Source organism: Pristiophorus japonicus, chromosome 18, assembly GCF_044704955.1.
Source record: "Pristiophorus japonicus isolate sPriJap1 chromosome 18, sPriJap1.hap1, whole genome shotgun sequence".
NCBI lineage: Eukaryota > Metazoa > Chordata > Chondrichthyes > Pristiophoridae > Pristiophorus > Pristiophorus japonicus.
In genome coordinates, this window is record NC_091994.1 from 82930892 (window position 1) to 82948841 (window position 17950).

Here is a 17950-nt window from a genome sequence, read left to right on the forward strand (position 1 = left end):
TTTACTGTTTCTGGCCCGTGGCGGTACATGCCATCGGGTGCCTGCAATGTTAAACCGATCTGAGGCAGGGTGTCGCCACCGGTGCCGCTGCTCTCCAGGGATCGTTTACTCTGCGGCTTGTCTATTTCTCTCAGCTGTTCTGGTCCCAGGGACACAGGCTACAGCATTGGGTAGCCCGCTGGACCTGTATATGACCGTTAGGTGTTCGTCCATTACATTGGCTGATTGCAATTTGCACCCGTAATCGCTCAACAACATTTTGCTCGTTACAGCTGGACTTTTACATTGGTTACCAATTTCAAGCAGTTCATTCAAAAATTGGCGGGTTGCTGGCCTCCTTTAAAATGGCCTTACTACTTTTATCCCAATCGTCTTCCTTGCATGGAACCACGTGTCGTTGCTCCATTAGCGCTGCACCACGTGGTTTGGACGCCATCTTACATAAGAACATAAGAACATAAGAATTAGGAACAGGAGTAGGCCACCTAGCCCCTCGAACCTGCTCCGCCATTCAAAAAGATCATGGCTGATCTGGCCGTGGACTCAGCTCCACTTACCCATCCGCTCCCCATAAGCCTTAATTCCTTTATTGGTTAAAAATCTGTCTATCTGTGATTTGAATACATTCAATGAGCTAGTCTCAACTGCTTCCTTGGGCAGAGAATTCCACAGATTCACAACTTTCTGGGAGAAGAAATTCCTTCTCAGCTCGGTTTTAAATTGGCTCCCCTGTATTTTGAGGCTGTGCCCCCTAATTCTAGTCTCCCCGACCAGTGGAAACAACCTCTCTGCCTCTTTCTTGTCTATCCCTTTCATTATTTTGAATGTTTCTATAAGATCACCCCTCATCCCTCTGAATTCCAACGAATAAAGACCCAGTCTACTCAATCTATCATCATAAGGTAACCCCCTCATCTCCAGAATCAGCCGAGTGAATTGTCTCTGTACCCCCTCCAAAGCTAGTATATCCTTCCTTAAGTTAGGTGACCAAAACTGCACGCAGTACTCCAGGTATGGCCTCACCAATACCCTGTACAGTTGCAGCAGGACCTCCCTGCTTTTGTACTCCATCCCTCTTGCAATGAAGGCCAACATTCCATTCGCCTTCCTGATTACCTGTTGCACCTGCAAACTCACTTTTTGGGATTCATGCACAAGGACCCCCAGGTCCCTCTGCACCGCAGCATGTTGTAATTTCTCCCCATTCAAATAATATTCCCTTTTACTGTTTTTTTCCCAAGGTAGATGACCTCACATTTTCCGACATTGTATTCCATCTGCTAAACCTTAGCCCATTCGCGTAACCTATCTAATTCCCTATGCAGCCTCTCTGTGTCCTCTACACAACCCGCTTTCCCATTAATCTTTGTGTCATCTGCAAATTTTGTTACACTACACTCTGTCCCCTCTTCCAGGTCATCTATGTATATTGTAAACAGTTGTGGTCCCAGCACCGATCCCTGTGGCACACCACTAACCACCGATTTCCAACCTGAAAAGGACCCATTTATCCCGACTCTCTGCTTTCTGTTAGCCAGCCAATTCTTGATCCATGCTAATACATTTCCTCTGACTCCACGTACCTTTATCTTCTGCAGTAACCTTTTGCGTGGCACCTTATCGAATGCCTTTTGGAAATCTAAATACACCCCATCCATCGGTATACCTTTAACCACCATGCTCGTTATATCCTCAAAGAATTCCAGTAAATTAGTTAAACATGATTTCCCCTTCATGAATCCATGTTGCGTCTGCTTGATTGCACTATTCTTATCTAGATGTCCTGCTATTTCTTCCTTAATGATAGCTTCAAGCATTTTCCCCACTACAGATGTTAAACTAACCGGCCTATAGTTACCTGCCTTTTGTCTGCCCCCTTTTTTAAACAGAGGCATTACATTAGCTGCTTTCCAATCCGCTGGTACCTCCCCAGAGTCCAGAGAATTTTGGTAGATTATAACAAATGCATCTGCTATAACTTCCGGCATCTCTTTTAATACCCTGGGATGCATTTCATCAGGACCAGGGGACTTGTCTACCTTGAGATCCATTAGCCTGTCCAGCACTACCTCCCTAGTGATAGTGATTGTCTCAAGGTCCTCCCTTCCCACATTCCTGTGACCAGCAATTTTTGGCATGGTTTTTGTGTCTTCCACTGTGAAGACCAAAGCAAAATAATTGTTTAAGGTCTCAGCCATTTCCACATTTCCCATTATTAAATCCCCCTTCTCATCTTCTAAGGGACCAACATTTACTTTAATCACTCTCTTCCATTTTATATATCGGTAAAAGCTTTTACTATCTATTTTTATGTTTTGCGCAAGTTTACTTTCGTAATCTATCTTTTCTTTCTTTATTGCTTTCTTAGTCATTCTTTGCTGTCGTTTAAAATTTTCCCAATCTTCTAGTTTCCCACTAACCTTGGCCACCTTATATGCATTGGTTTTTAATTTGATACTCTCCTTTGTTTCCTTGGTTATCCACGGCTGGTTATTCCTTCTCTTACCGCCCTTCTTTTTCACTGGAATATATTTTGGTTGAGCACGATGAAAGAGCTCCTTAAAAGTCCTCCACTGTTCCTCAATTGTGCCACCGTTTAGTCTGTGTTCCCAGTCTACTTTAGCCAACTCTGCCCTCATCCCACTGTCGTTCTCTTTATTTAAGCATAGTACGCTCGTTTGAGACACTACTTCCTCACCCTCAATCTGTATTACAAATTCAACCATACTGTGATCACTCATTCCGAGAGGATCTTTTACTAGGAGATCGTTTATTATTCCTTTCTCATTACACAGGACCAGATCTAAGATGGCTTGCTCCCTTGTAGGTTCTGTAACATACTGTTCTAAGAAACAATCCCGTATGCATTCTATGAATTCCTCCTCCAGGCTACCCCGTGCGATTTGAGTTGACCAATCGATATGTAAGTTAAAATCCCCCATGATTACTGCCGTTCCTTTTTCACATGCCTCCATTATTCCCTTGATTATTGTACGCCCCACCGTGAAGTTATTATCTGGGGGCTAAGAAACTACGCCCACCAGTGACTTTTTCCCCTTACTATCTCTAATCTCCACCCACAATGATTCAACATTTTGTTCATTAGAGCCAATATCATCTCTCACAACTGCCTTGATATCATCCTTTATTAACAGAGCTACCCCACCTCCTTTCCCTTCTTGTCTATCCTTCCGAATTGTCAGATACCCCTGTATGTTTAATTCCCAGTCTTGGCCACCCTGCAACCATGTTTCTGTAATGGCCACCAAATCATACCCATTTGTAATGATTTGTGCCGTCAACTCATTTACTTTATTTCACGAATGCTGCATGCTTTTAGGTAGAGTCTTTTAATACTAGTTTTTAAACCATGATTTTTAGTTTTGACCCCTCCTGCAGCCCCTTTATATTCATACATATTGTCCCTTCCTATCACCTTGTGGTTTACACTTACCCCAGTGCTACTCTGCTCTGTTGCCTCCTGCCTTTTGCATTCTTTCTTGGGGTCCTGCTCATCTGCGCTCTCACTCACTCTAAGTAGCTCAGAGCCCTCTCCTGGGTTCCGAATACTCCTCGCCTTCAGGCACCGAGCTTTCAGGCTTGCCTTTTCATAACACTTTGACCCTTTAGAATTTTGCTGTCCATCTTTTTCCTGTCCATGATATCAACTGCCGCGATCTTCTTTCCCAGGGATTCTGTCACTGAAGCTGGGAAGGCGCCCTCGGATCTAACCTTCCTCCCCAGGAGTCCTGCCACTGAAACCGGGAAGGTGCGTTCGGGTCATCTCGGCCGGATCATCACCACACAGTTGTGATGAGCAGTCTGTGCCTCGGGGGCTGCGCGGATCTGTTCTCTGGTGCCTGGTCCAACCGAAGGTGGGGGCTTGCTCTGCCTCTGAGCATGGGGGATGTCGATCGCTGGAGGGATGAAGTCTTCCCAGTTCCAATTAATCTTCCCCATCCATCTTCTTCCAGGTAGCGTTGGTCCATCACCTGAAACAATCCACAATGGTTAATTGTGCACCGCGCCATCATGGGATACACTTACATCTGCACTACCGACAACTGATATCAGTTCCTTGGTGTAGGTGCGCAGCTTTGCCTGAACCGGGACCAGCTTGGGCTGTTCAGCTTGATCATTCCATAGCCTCTCAAAGGCTTCCTAGCTCATTACTGACTGACTCACCCCCGTGTCCACTTCCACGAAGACTGGAACGCCATTTATCTCGACTTCCATTATCACTGGAGGACAATCTGTGGTGCAGGTATATACTCCATACACTTCGTCCTGGGACTGAGCTGCCTCGCTAGCCATCTCCTCGTAATCCACAGCCATCTGCTGACTCCTCTTCTACGTGGTGAGTCACAGCTCTTTTGCACATTCGCTGGAGGTGGCCCTTTGTGCTGCAGCCTTTACACACATAGTCTCTGAACCGACACTGATGAGCCCTGTGATTACTTCCGCAACGCCAGCATGGTGCTACTTGACTTACGTTTGCACCCTTCGGCGGACTCTGAGCTAAAGGACTTGGGGGCCTGTACGCTCTGCTCTGGGCAGATTCATGTTCAACAGTTCTGCCTGTGAAAGGCGCCATTCTATTTACAGTACTTGCCATCCTGAGAGTGAGTCATCATCTGCTTGGAGCTGCAGCTTGAGGTCATGAACGCCTGGCTGATGCTGATGGCCTTCTGCAAAGTGACGGTGGTTTCGGCAGACAGTAGCCTGTGAAGAAGGGCCTTATGACCGATGCCAATTACGAAGACGACCCGCAATGCATCGGCGAGGGATGCGCCGAATTCACACGGTCCTGCCAGCCTCCTGAGGTCGGCAGCGTACTTTGCGATTTCCTGGCCCTCAGGGTGGTGGTGTGTATAAAATCGATGCCTGGTCGTGAGGATGCTCTCCTTCGGTTTGAGTTGGTCCCGAATTAGCACTTTCAGCTCCTCGTATGACTTGGTCGTTGTTTTCTCTGGTGCAAGCAAGTCCCTGACGAGGTCGTAGACGGCAGGCCCACAACTGGTCAACAGGATAGCTCTGCGCTTATCTGCCAGCGTGGCTGGATCATCGTCTACCAGGTCATTTGCTACGAAATATTGGTCGAGCTGCTCCGTAAAGGCTTCCCAATCTTCACCCTCTGAGAACTTTTCTAATGCACCAACGTTAATCATTTTTGCGTGAAAGTTCGTAACCTTGTCGCCAGTTGTTAAGTCTTTAATACTCTTATGAATGACTCCACGAGGTCTAGTATTGTACTTGAGCTGTTGTGACCTTACTCCCATCTATTGTAACTCCAGAGTGAGGCACAAGCATGGTGGGCAGCCTTTTATACTGGGCCCTGCACACCTATGCAGGTGATCCTCAGGTCTCCCACTGCAGTGCCCTTGGGTGGCACACCTTATGTGACTATACAGTTAGTATTCATGGTCTACATACATGACAGTCACCATCCTTTGCCTGCTCCACAATGACATGCAAGCCATGAACCTGACCAATGCATCCACCACAGACCCAATTAACGTCTGGACCGGGGTCAAGCAGGGCTGCGTCATTGTTCTTCTCGACCTTCCACACTGCAATGCTACATCTCATCTTAGCAAGCTCCCCGCTGGAGTGGAGCTGAATTATAGAACAGATGGGAATCTGTTCAACCTCCGTCACCTCCAGGCCAAATCCAAGGTCGTCCCATCCTCTGTCTTTGAACTACAGTACGCGGACGACGCTTGCGTCTGCGCGCACTCGGAGACCGAACTCCAAGCCATCGTCAACACCTTCACCGAGTCGTACGAGAGCATGGGCCTTATGCTAAACAGCCATAAGATAAATGTCCTCTACCAACCTGATCCCATCACACAGCACTGCCCCACGATTATCAAAATCCACGACGAGACCTTGGACAACGTGGACCCTTTTCCATACCTCGGGAGTCTACTGTCAGCAAGTGCAGACATTGATGATGAGGTCCAACACCACCTTCAGTGTGCTAATGCAGCCTTCGGTTGCCTGAGGAAGAGAGTGTTTGAAGACCAGTACCTCAAACCCGGCACCAAGCTTATGGTCTACAGGACTGTAGTGATACCCGCCCTCCTATATGGCTCAGAGACGTGGACTATATACAGCAGACATCTCAAAGTACCTTCAGCGCTGCATCTGCAAGATCCTGAAAAGCCCCTGGGAGGGTAAATGCACCGACATCAGTGTTTTAGCTAAGGCCAACATCCCCAGCATTGAAGCATTGACCTCACTCGATCAGCTCCATTGGGCAAGCCACATCGTCTGCATACCCAACACGAGATCCCAAAGCAAGCTCTCTACTCGGAACTCCTACACGGCAAGCGAGCCAGGTGGGCAGAGGAAACGCTTCATGGACACCCTGAAAGCCTCCTTGACAAAGTGCAACATCCCCACTGACACCTGGGAATCCCTGGCCCAAGACCACTCAAAGTGGAGTAAGAGCATCCGGGAGGGCGCTGAGTACCTCGAGTCCCATCACCAAAAACAGGCAGAAAACAAAGCGTAAACAGCGGAAGGAGGAGGCATCAACCCAGGCTCCACCAACCAACCTTTCCTTCAACCACTGTCTGCCCCACCTGTGACAGAGACTGTAGTTCCCGCATTGGACTCCTCAGTCACCTGATAACTCACTTTTAGAGTGGAAGCAAGTCATCCTCAACTCCGAGGGACTGCCTATGATGATGTTGTCACACTGCTAGTTTGGCATCCAATCCTGGGTGAGCCAAAATTTCCTCCAATAAGACATTGGGTAGACTGAAGCTATTGTCTTCAGCCCCCGCTACAAACTCCGTTCTCTAGCCACACTGTCGCAGGCTAACCCAGACTATTTGACCCTAATCTGAGCTTCTGACCCCATATCCTCTCCATTACGAAGACCATCTACTTCCACTTCTGTAATATTATACAGCTCCATCCCTGCCTCAGCCCATCTGCTGCTGAAACCCTCATCCATGCTTTTGTTACATCAAGACTCAACTATTCCAATGCTCTCCTGGCCAGACTTCCATCTCCCACCCTCCATAAACTTGACCTCATCCAAAACTCTGCTGCACATATCCTAACTGGCACCAAGTCCTGTTCAGCCATCACCCCTGAGCTCACTGACCTACATTGGGTCCCAGTCCCCGAATGCCTCCATTAAAAAATGTTCATTCTCGTGTTCAAAACCCTCATTCATGCTACCTCTCGATTTGACTATTCCAACGCACTCCTGGCTGGCCTCCCACATTCTACCCGATGTAAACTTAGGGTCATCCAAAACTCAGCTGCCCGTGTCCTAACTCGCACCAAATTCCGTTCACTCATCATCCTTGTGCTTGCTGACCTACATTAGCTCCCGATTAAGCAACACCTTGATTTCAAAATTCTCACCCTTGTTTTCAAATCCTTCCATGGCCTCACCCCTCCCTATCTCCATAATCTCCAGCAGCCCCACAACCCCTCGGGATATCTATGCTCCTCTAATTCTGCCCTCTTGAGCATCCCTGATTATAATCCCTGATCAAGAAATAATGGAGGCTTGTAATAAAGGAATGCCAATAATCACGGGCGATTTTAACCTTCATATTGATTGGACAAAGCAAATTGTCCAGGGCAGCCTTGAGGAAGAGTTCATAGAGAGTATCCAGGATAGCATCCTGAGACAGTACATTGCGGAACCAACCAGGGAGCAGGCTATCTTAGATCTGGTACCGTGTAATGAGACAGGATTAATAAATGATTTTGTTGTAAAGGATCCTCTAGGAATGAGTGACCATAATATGGTTGAATTTCAAATTCAGTTGGAGGGTGAGAAAGTTGGTTCCCAAACCAGGTCCTAAGCTTAAATAAAGGAGACTACAAAGGTATGAGGGCAGAATTGGCTAAAGTGAACTGGGAAAATAGATTAAAGTATGAGACGGTTGATGAGCAGTGGCAGACATTTAAGGAGATATTCCATAACTCGCAACATAAATATATCCCAATGAGAAGGAAAGACTGTAAGAGAAGGAATAACCATTCGTGGCTAACTAAGGAAATAAGGGAAGGTATCAAATTGAAAACAAGGGCATACAATGTGGCCAAGACGAGTGGGAGGCCAGCGAATTGGGAAACTTTTAAAAGCCAGCAAAGAACGACTAAAAAAATGATAGAGAGGGAAGATAGATTATGAGAGTAAACTAGCATGAAATATAAAAACAGATAGTAAGAGTTTCTACAGTTACATAAAAAGGAAAAGAGTGGCTAAAGTAAATGTTGGTACCCTAGAGGATGAAACTGGGGAATTAATAATGGAGAACAGGGAAATGGCAGAAACATTGAACAAATATTTTGCATCGGGCTTCACGGTAGAAGACACTAAAACATCCCAATAGCGGATAATCAAGGGGCTATAGGAAGGGAGGAACTTAATACAATCACTATCACTAATGATGTAGTACTCGGTAAAATAATGGGACTAAAGGCGGACAAGTCCCCTAGACCTGATGGCTTACATCCTAGGGTCTTAAAAGAAGTGGTTGTAGAGATAGTGGATGCATTGGTTGTAATTTACCAAAATTCCCTGGATTCTGGGGCAGTCCCAGCGGATTGGAAAACCACAAATGTAACGCCCCTTTTTAAAAAAGGAGGCAGACAGAAAGCAGGAAACTATAGATCAGTTAGCCTAACATCTGTCATTGGGAAAATGCTAGAGTCCATTATTAAGGAAGCAGTAGCGGGACATTTGGAAAAGCATAATTCAATCAAGCAGAGCCAGCACGGTTTTATGAAAGAGAAATCATGTTTGACAAATTTGGTGGAGTTCTTTGAGGATGTAACGAGTAGAGTGTATAAGGGGGAACCAGTGGATGTGGTGTATTTAGATTTCCAGAAGGCATTCGATAAGGTGCCACATAAAAGGTTACTGCACAAGATTGGGGGTAATATATTAGCATGGATAGAGGATTGGCTAACTAATAGAAAACAGAGTGGTGATAAATGGGTAATTTTCCGGTTGGCAAACAGTGACTAGGCAACGGTGCTGGGTCCTCAACTATTTACAATCTATATTAATGACTTGGATGAAGGGACCGAGTGTAATGTAGCCAAGTTTGCTGATGATACAAAGATGGGTGGGAAAGCAAGTTGTGAGGAGGACACAAAAAATCTGCATGGGATTTTGACAGGCTAAGTGAGTGGGCAAAAATCTGGCAGATGGAGTATAATGTGGGAAAATGTGAGGTTATCCACTTTGGCAGAAATAATGGAAAAGTAAATTATAATTTAATTGGAGAAAAATTGCAAAGTGTTGCATAATAGGGGGACCTGGGGGCTCCTTGTGCATGAAGCACAAAAATTTAGTATGCAGGTACAGCAAGTAATGAGGAAGACAAATGGAATGTTGGCCTTATTGCAAGGGGGATAGAGTATAAAAGCAGAGAAGTCCTGCTACAACTGTACAGGGTATTAGTGAGGCCACACCTGGAGTACTGCATACAGTTTTGGTCTCCGTATTTAAGGAAGGATATACTTGCATTGGAGGCTGTTCAGGGAAGGTTCACTAGGGTTGATTCTGGAGATGGGGTTGATTTATTAAGATAGGTTGAGTAGGTTGGGCCTATACACATTGGAGTTCAGAAGAATGAGAGGTGATCTTCTTGAAACATATAAGATAATAAGGGGGCTCGACAAGGTGGATGCAGAGAGGATATTTCTACTCATAAGAGAAACTAAAACTAGGGGATATAGTCTCAGAATAAGCAACCGCCCATTTAAAACTGAGATGAGGAGGAATTTCTTCTCTCAGAGGGTTGTAAATCTATGGAATTCTCTGCCCCAGAGAGCTGTGGAGGCTGGGTCTTTGAATATATTTAAGGCAGAGATAGACAGAATTTTGAGCGATAAGGGAGTAAAGGGTTATGGGGAGCGGGCAGGGAAGTGGAGCTGAGTCCATGATCAGATCAGCTGTGATCTTATTGAATGGTGGAGCAGGCTCGATGGGCCAAATGGCCTAATCCTGCTCCTGTTTTGTATGTTCTTATAACCGCTCAACCATCGGTGGCAGTGGCTTCAGCTGCCTATGCCCCAAGCTCTGGAACTCCTTGCCTAAACCTCTCCGCCTCTCTTTCCTCCTTCAAGACGCTCCTTAAAACCTATCTCTTTGACCAAGCTTTTGGTAACCTGCGCCAATCTCTCCTTATGCAACTCGGTGTCAAATTCTTTGTCTGATTATACTCCTGAGAAGCGCCTTGGGACATTGCACTATGTTAAAGGCGCTAGATAAATGCAAGTTGTTGTTAACAGAATTTCTTCTATCCTAATGCCTCCTTCTTTGGCTTAGTGATAACTTGTGTCAGATTACGCTCGTGCGAAGCATTTTGGGCCATTTTACGACGTTAAAGGCACTATATAAATGCAAGTTCTTGTTGAAAGCTCCCCCATAACCAGCGCACTGTAAACCTCATTACTGCAGAGCATATTTGTGAAGGCAAATATTTGTCTGGAGAAGAATGGTTTAAATACCCCAGCAACGGGTTAAGATACAAAATGCTGCACTAAATAAAAATCACGGTTTGTGAAACAAAATTAGTTTTAAAGAAAAGCACTGGAATATGATGCTTCTAAAGCTATGGGGTCACTTTGTAGGCTGCAGCCCAGTGAACATACTTCAGTTCTATATATAACAGATCAATGCAATGTTGAAATAATAAGGGATTATATAGTAAGGAATGTTCCTGTGAGTGTGAGTGAGTAAAATATCGTGGCATTGAGCTACTTTTCGTGTGCTGCTTTCCCAGCCCCAGACCCCCTCACTGCCTGCAGTAACCAGAAGTGAATAGCAGGCGACCCGGAAGATGAGATCTGCCTGAAACAAGCCCGAAGATCATCGCAACCCTTTTATTTTTTTTTTTAAAAAAGACCCTTTGCAAGCAAGGTCTGTATGCAATGCTCTGATTTCAAAACTTCATTTGCTGCACTCGGTGCAGACGATGCTGGTGGTGCAAATGGCGAGATTAAAGGCGAGAAGAAGCTTTGCTCTGTGCAAAGTGTTACAGTATTTTCAGATCTTTGGCTTTTGCATTCAAACGCAATGCAAGGCATGCGTGTTCTAGGAAGTGTTCAGGCGTCTGGATTTTTTTTGTGTAGTGTGTGTGTGGTGTGTGTGTGTGCCGGGCGATTCAAACCCTTGGCAATTCTTAAATCGCACGTAAACAATGAATCATCAGACATGCAAATGTTTCCGTTGATCTGGGCAGATCGCTTTTTTTTGTGTTTCATTACTTTGGGACCTGCAAAATATGGCGACTCTATGTCCTTTTTTTAAACACTGGCTGCCATTTTTGTTTTTTTTTTCTTTTGTCGCTTTTTTTATTAAAAAAACTCCAGACAGTCTGAGAATGTGGGAGAGGCAGAGCAGCAGGGCAACCGCAGCAATCGGGGCAATAGAATAATCCCAGTCTTTCTAATTTTTTTTGCAAAAAGTTTCTGACCAATTCAAAAAAGACATTTTACATTTTTTTTAAATCAATTTTGTGAATTGCAGAATTTTTTTTGGAGCGTGAAACAGACATCCTGCGCCTTTACACAATTAAAACATAAACCTTTGAAATGGTGTTTAAGAAATGTTACTAATAGGTTTTGCATTAAGTTATATATTTTTTTAAGTTGTGAATTTTAAATCGAAGCTTTGGCTTGATAGATTAAAAGTTTTTTTTTCTGTTTATAATGTTCAAAAGTTTTGCATTAATTGAATTTAAAAAAAAATTGATTCAACTCAATGTTTTACAAAGAGAAATTGTCACTTTTTAAATCGACTGTGTTCATCTTAATTGAATAATTAATATGTTAAAGCGAAAAGCGAGGATTAAATTGCATGAAATAACAAATCATTGAGGCTGATAAGGAAATATGCAAAATGCACCACCAGAAGGGAATATTCTCTGAGGGGGGGGGGGGGGGTGGAAACAGTATGTCAGAAATGTAAGGAAAAGAAAAATGCGTTTTTATTTGCTGATTCTGAAACGCCGCTGGACAGAGTGATGGTAGTTGCTGTGTTGCTGTTGAGTGCTGCGGTGGTTGATTGATGGATGGAAGGGCTCTGTCTGTTCAGGACCAGGTGCTCCCAGGTTGTCCTCCTGCTGTGTCCCCACTCACTGCTGGGGAAATGTGGGCAGCAGCGCACCAGTCCCAACGCAGGTGGCTGAAAAGACCACACAATCTGTCTGGGTGAGGAGGTTGTCTTGTGTCCTTGTACAGGTTCTCACTCCTGAGTTTGGCTAGGCGGTCATTCTGGATAGATGATTCTGCAAGAGGGGTTAGGTGATCTCTGGACAGGTATTCAGTGTCTAGTCAGGACTGGTCATTTTGGATATGATGGCTGGGCAGGTCACTGGACAAGTGATGAATGGGCAGCGAGCCAATTTCTCAGCTGAACAGGTCACTGGCCAGGTGATGGCTGGACAGATGGTCAGTGTCTCGTCTGATGTGATCTGGTTGGACAGATGAGGTGACCTATCGGAGCACCCAGTGGCGTTGGCCCTGATCCCTTTTTTCTGGAGACTTCCGATGGCGTGTGGTGTAGCTGGGCCAATAATGTAAAACTTTTGAAAACAAGTGCTGTAGATTTTCAGCATTGTCGGGTTATCTGCTCCACTGAGAGAGGGAGACATACTCTTCCATTTCTTGTTTGCAGTCATTATCGAACTGTTGAAATTAATTGCTGGCTTTTGATCAGGCTAAATTGGAGATTTCAGAAATTATTTTAATATTTTCCATAATAATGAGTACAATAGATGGAATTAAAAATGTTCTCATTTCCTGCAGTTTTATTTTTTGTTTCATCCATCCCTCCTCCAAAGTTCTCATCTCTTAACCTGCAGGTTCAGCTCACACTGGTTTACAATTTCATGGATGTTAACTCTGGTAATTAACCCAATTGGTCATTTGCTGGGTGTGAAACTTCGCACTCTGTTAAGGGCACAGACAAATCTGTTATTTTAACATAAGAATATAAGAAATAGGAGCAGGAGTAAGCCATTTGGCCCCTCAAGCCTATTCTGCCATTCAATGAGATCATGGCTGATCTTTGACCTCAACACTTTCCTGCACTGTCCCCATATCCCCCAATTCCCTTAATTTCCAAAAATCCATCTTGTCTCAACGACTGAGGTGGAGACGCCCTCTGGGGTGGAGAATTCTAAAGATTCACAACCCTCTGAGTGAAGAAATTTCTCCTCGTCTCAGTCCTAAATGGCTGACCCCTTATTCTGAGACGGTGACCCCTGGTTCTAGACTCCCCAGCCAGGGGAAACATCCTCCCTGCATCTACCCTGTCAAGCCCTGTAAGAATTTTGTATGTTTCAATAAGATCACCTCTTAATCTTCTAAACTCTAACGAATATAGGCCTAGTCTACTCAATCTCTCCTCAGGACAATTCCCCCATCACAGGAATCAGTTGGCGAACCTTCGTTGCACAGTTAATTAGTACACTAAAATAATGTCCGATGGAATTTTACAAAAAAAATTAACTACCAGAAGAAATTTAATCTCTGTGTGTCAGCAAGATATTCCAACATAGGGGCATTACTGCAGAGCCTGACCCTCTTCTCACCCAACATCCCCCATGCACAATTTACCAGCAGGAGTCACTGGATAACAACCAGCAGACAGGAATTCTCAAAGGCTCAACCTTACAGGCTTCATTTTGGTGAAATCTTGTTTATGTGGAGTGTGAAAAAGAAAGACTTGCATGACCACCGGTTGTCCCAAAGCACTTTATAACCAATGAAGTACTTTTTGAAGTGTAGTCACTTTTGTAATGTCGGAAACGCAGCAGCCAGTTTGCGCACAGCAAGTTCCCACAAATAGCAATGTGATAATGATCACATAATCTGTTTTTTTTTTAAGTGATGTTAAATGAGGGATATATATTGGCCCTGCTCTTCAAAATAGTGTCATGGGATGTTTTACGTCCACCTGAGAGAGCAGACGGGACCTCGGTTTAACATCTCATCCGAAAGACACACCTCCGACAGTGCTGCATTATCAGGAGTGTCAGTTTAGATTTTTGTGCTCAAGTCCCTGGAGTGGGACTTGAACCCACAACCTTCTGATGCCGAGGTGAGGGCGATACCCACTGATCCACTGGGGGCGGAAGAAGAGAATGAAAGTTTTACATTGGATAGTCCAAAATGCACCAACCTTGTCTCTAAGCTCATCCACCCTCTATGCGAAAATCTCTGATGTATTACTTTAAATGAAGCAACTAGGGGAAGGGCTGTTTCCAAGGCTGAATGCTGAAACATCAGACCTGAATGATCAAACACCAGGAAAATGGCCTTGATTGGGAAGCTAACCCTAGTGAGGCATAAGTTTTTAATTATTTATCAAACATTGAGAAACAATGGGGGATATATTTCTTCAACACATCGCCAAGTCTTGTCCTGAAATGTTTCTTTAATGTTTCAACCGCAACAGTAGGAGAGTAGACACGGATTAAAACAGGGAAACGACGTCAGTTCTTCTTCAAACAAAGAGTGATAAACACACAAAATAGACTTCCCGGTTAGGTTGTGGTAGCAAAGACAATGCAATTCTTTCATCATCATCATAGGCAGTCCCTTGGAATCGAGGAAGACTTGCTTCCATTCCAAAAGTGAGTTCTCAGCTGACTGAACACTCCAATACGGGAATTACAGTCTCTGTCACAGGTGGGATAGACAGTCATTGAAGGAAAGGGTGGGTGGGGAGTCTAGTTTGTCGCACGCTCCTTCCGCTGCCTGCGCTTGTTTTCTGCATGCTCTCGGCGATGAGACTCGAGGTGCTCAGCACCCTCCCGAATGCTCTTCCTCCATTTTAGGGCGGTCTTTGGCCAGGGACTCCCAGGTGTCAGTGGGGATGTTGCACTTTGTCAAGGAGGCTTTGAGGATGTCCTTGAAATGTTTCCTCTGCCCACCTGGGGCTTGCTTGCCGTGTAGGAGTTCCGAGTAGAGCGTTTGCTTTGGGAGTCTTGTGTCCGGCATGTGGGCAATATGGCCCACCCAATGGAGCTGGTCGAGTGTGGTCAGTGCTTCGATGCTGGGGATTTTGGCCTGATCGAGAACACGGACGTTGGTGCGTCTGTCCTCCCAGGGGATTTGCAGGATCTTGCAGAGGCAGCGTTGGTGGTATTTCTCCAGCGATTTGAGGTGTCTACTGTATATGGTCCACGTCTTTGAGCCATACAGAAGGGCGGGTATCACTACAGCCCTGTAGACCATAAGCTTGGTGCCAGATTTGAGGTCCTGATCTTCGAACACTCTCTTCCTCAGGCGGCCGAAGGCTGCGCTGTCGCACTTGCGGCGGTGTTGAACCTCGTCACCGATGTCTGCCCTTGCTGATAATGGGCTCCCGAGGTATGGAAAGTGGTCCACATTGTCCAGGGCTGCGCCGTGGATCTTGATGACTGGGGGGCAGTGCTGTGTGGCGGGGTCAGGTTGGTGGAGGACCTTTGTCTTATGGATGTTTAGTGTAAGACCCATGCTTTCATATGCCTCGGTGAAGATGTTGATGATGGCTTGGAGTTCAGCCTCTGAATGTGCGCAGACGCACGCGTCGTCCGCGTACTGTAATTCGACGACAGAGGATGGGACAGTCTTGGATCTGGCTGGAGGCGACGAAGGTTGAACAGGTTCCCACTGGTTCTTTTGTTTAGTTCCACTCCAGCGGGGAGCTTGTTGAGTTGTGAGGTGGAGCATTGCAGCGAGGAAGATCGAGAAGAGGGTTGGCGCGATGACGCAGCGCTGCTTGACCCTGGTTCGGACGTGGATTGGGTCTGTGGTGGATCCATTGGTCAGGATCACGGCTTGCATGCCATCGTGGAGTAGGCAGAGGATGGCAACAAACTTTTGGAGGCAGCCGAAGCGGAGGAGGACGCTCCATATTTCTTCGCAGTTAACAGTATCAAAGGCCTTTGTAAGGTCAAAGAAGGCCATGTACAAGTGTTGGTGCTGTTCCCTGCATTTCTCTTGCAGTTGTCGTGCCGTAAAGATCATGTCCGTTGTACCCTGTAGTTGACGGAATCCGCACTGTGACTCCGGGAGGAACTCCTCAGCCACAGGGAGAAGACGGTTGAGGAGAATTCTAGCGATGACTTTCCCAGTGGCTGACAACAGGGAGATTCCTTTGTAGTTGCCGCAGTCGGACTTGTACTCTTTTTCAAAGATGGTCACAATTACTACATCTCTGAGATCTCCCGGCATGCTCTTCTCCTTCCAGATGAAAGAGATGAGGTCATGCATTCGAGCCAATAGTGCCTCTCTGTCATACTTTAGTGCCTCAGCAGGGATTCCATCTGCTCCTGATGCCTTGTTGTTCTTGAGCTAACGGATGGCCTTTTATACCTCGTGCAGTGCTGGGGTTTTGCTGAGATGGTGGCGAGTAGCATGCTGTGGGATGGAGTCGAGGACACTCGCGTCAAAGGCAGAGTCTCGATTAAGGTGATCTTCAAAGTGCTCCTTCCAGCAGGTCCTGACTGCTCGGTGTCCTTAATGAATGTCTCCCTGTTCTTGGCCAGCAGTGGGGTGGGGCCTTGGGTGCTTGGGCCGTGGGTGGATTTGACTGTGATGAAGAATCCTCGCAAGGCATGGCTGTCGGCCAGCTGCTGTATCTCCTGTGCTTTCTCCACCCACCGTCTATTCTTTAGGTTGCGGGTTTTTTGTTGGACCTCGGCCTTAAGCCGCCTGTAGAGCTGCTTTGCTGCTCCCGAGTTGGGTTGTTGCTTTAGGTTCAGAAATGCCCTGCGCTTGCGATTTATTAGCTCTTGGATCTCCTGGTCATTCTCATCAAACCAGTCCTGGTGTTTCCTGGCTGAGTGACCGAGCGTCTCTTCGCAGGCACTGGTTAGAAACATAGAAACATAGAAAATAGGTGCAGGAGTAGGCCATTCGGCCCTTCAAGCCTGCATCACCATTCAATACGATCATGGCTGATCATTCCCTCAGTACCCCTTTCCTGCTTTCTCTCCATACCCCTTGATCCCCTTAGCCGTAAGGGCCATATCTAACTCTCTCTTGAATATATTCAATGAACTGGCATCAACAACTCTCTGCGGCAAGGAATTCCACAGGTTAACAACTCTCTGAGTGAAGAAGTTTCTCCTCATCTCAGTCTTAAATGGCCTACCCCTTATCCTAAGACTGTTTCCCCTGGTTCTGGACTTCCCCAACTTCGGGAACATTCTACCTGCATCTAACCTGTCCAGTCCCGTCACAATTTTATATGTTTCAATGAGATCCCCCCTCATCCTTCTAAACTCCAATGCATAAAGGCCCAGTTGATCCAGTCGCTCCTCATATGTCAGTCCTGCCATCCCGGGAATCAGTCTGGTGAACCTTCGCTGCACTCCCTCAATAGCAAGAACGTCCTTCCTCCGATTAGGAGACCAAAACTGAACACAATATTCCAGGTGAAGCAATACTGGAAGCAATACGGTGGAGGAGGATTTCCTGGAGTGCATAAGAGATGGTTTTCTAGACCAATATGCCGAGGAACCAACTAGGGGGGAGGCCATCTTAGACTGGCTGTTCTGTAATGAGATAGGATTAATTAGCAATCTCGTTGTGCGAGGCCCCTTGGGGAAGAGTGACCATAATATGGTGGAATTTTACATTAGGATGGAGAATGAAACAGTTAATTCAGAGACCATGGTCCAGAACTTAAAGAAGGGTAACTTTGAAGGTATGAGGCGTGAATTGGCCCGGATAGATTGGCGAAGGATACTTAAGGGGTTGACAGTGGATGGGCAATGGCAGACATTTAGAGACCGCATGGATGAGCTACAACAATTGTACATCCCTGTCTGGCGTAAAAATAAAAAAGGGAAGGTGGCTCAACCGTGGCTATCAAGGGAAATCAGGGATCGTATTAAAGCCAAGGAAGTGGCATACAAATTGGCCAGAAATAGCAGTGAACCTGGGGACTGGGAGAAATTTAGAACTC

The 17950-nt window shown here is 45.9% G+C and overlaps 1 protein-coding gene across 3 annotated transcripts in view; it reads left to right on the forward strand.

Annotated features, from left to right (window-relative positions):
* Positions 1–10832: 10832 nt before the first annotated feature.
* LOC139228802 (zinc finger protein 362-like) overlaps positions 10833–17950 on the forward strand; it is a 76352-nt gene continuing 69234 nt past the window's right edge. For all 3 annotated transcript variants that reach the window (XM_070860185.1, XM_070860184.1, XM_070860186.1), the window contains exon 1: positions 10833–10906. The gene's annotated coding sequence lies outside the window, so the exon portion shown is untranslated. The remainder of the gene's footprint in view (positions 10907–17950) is intronic.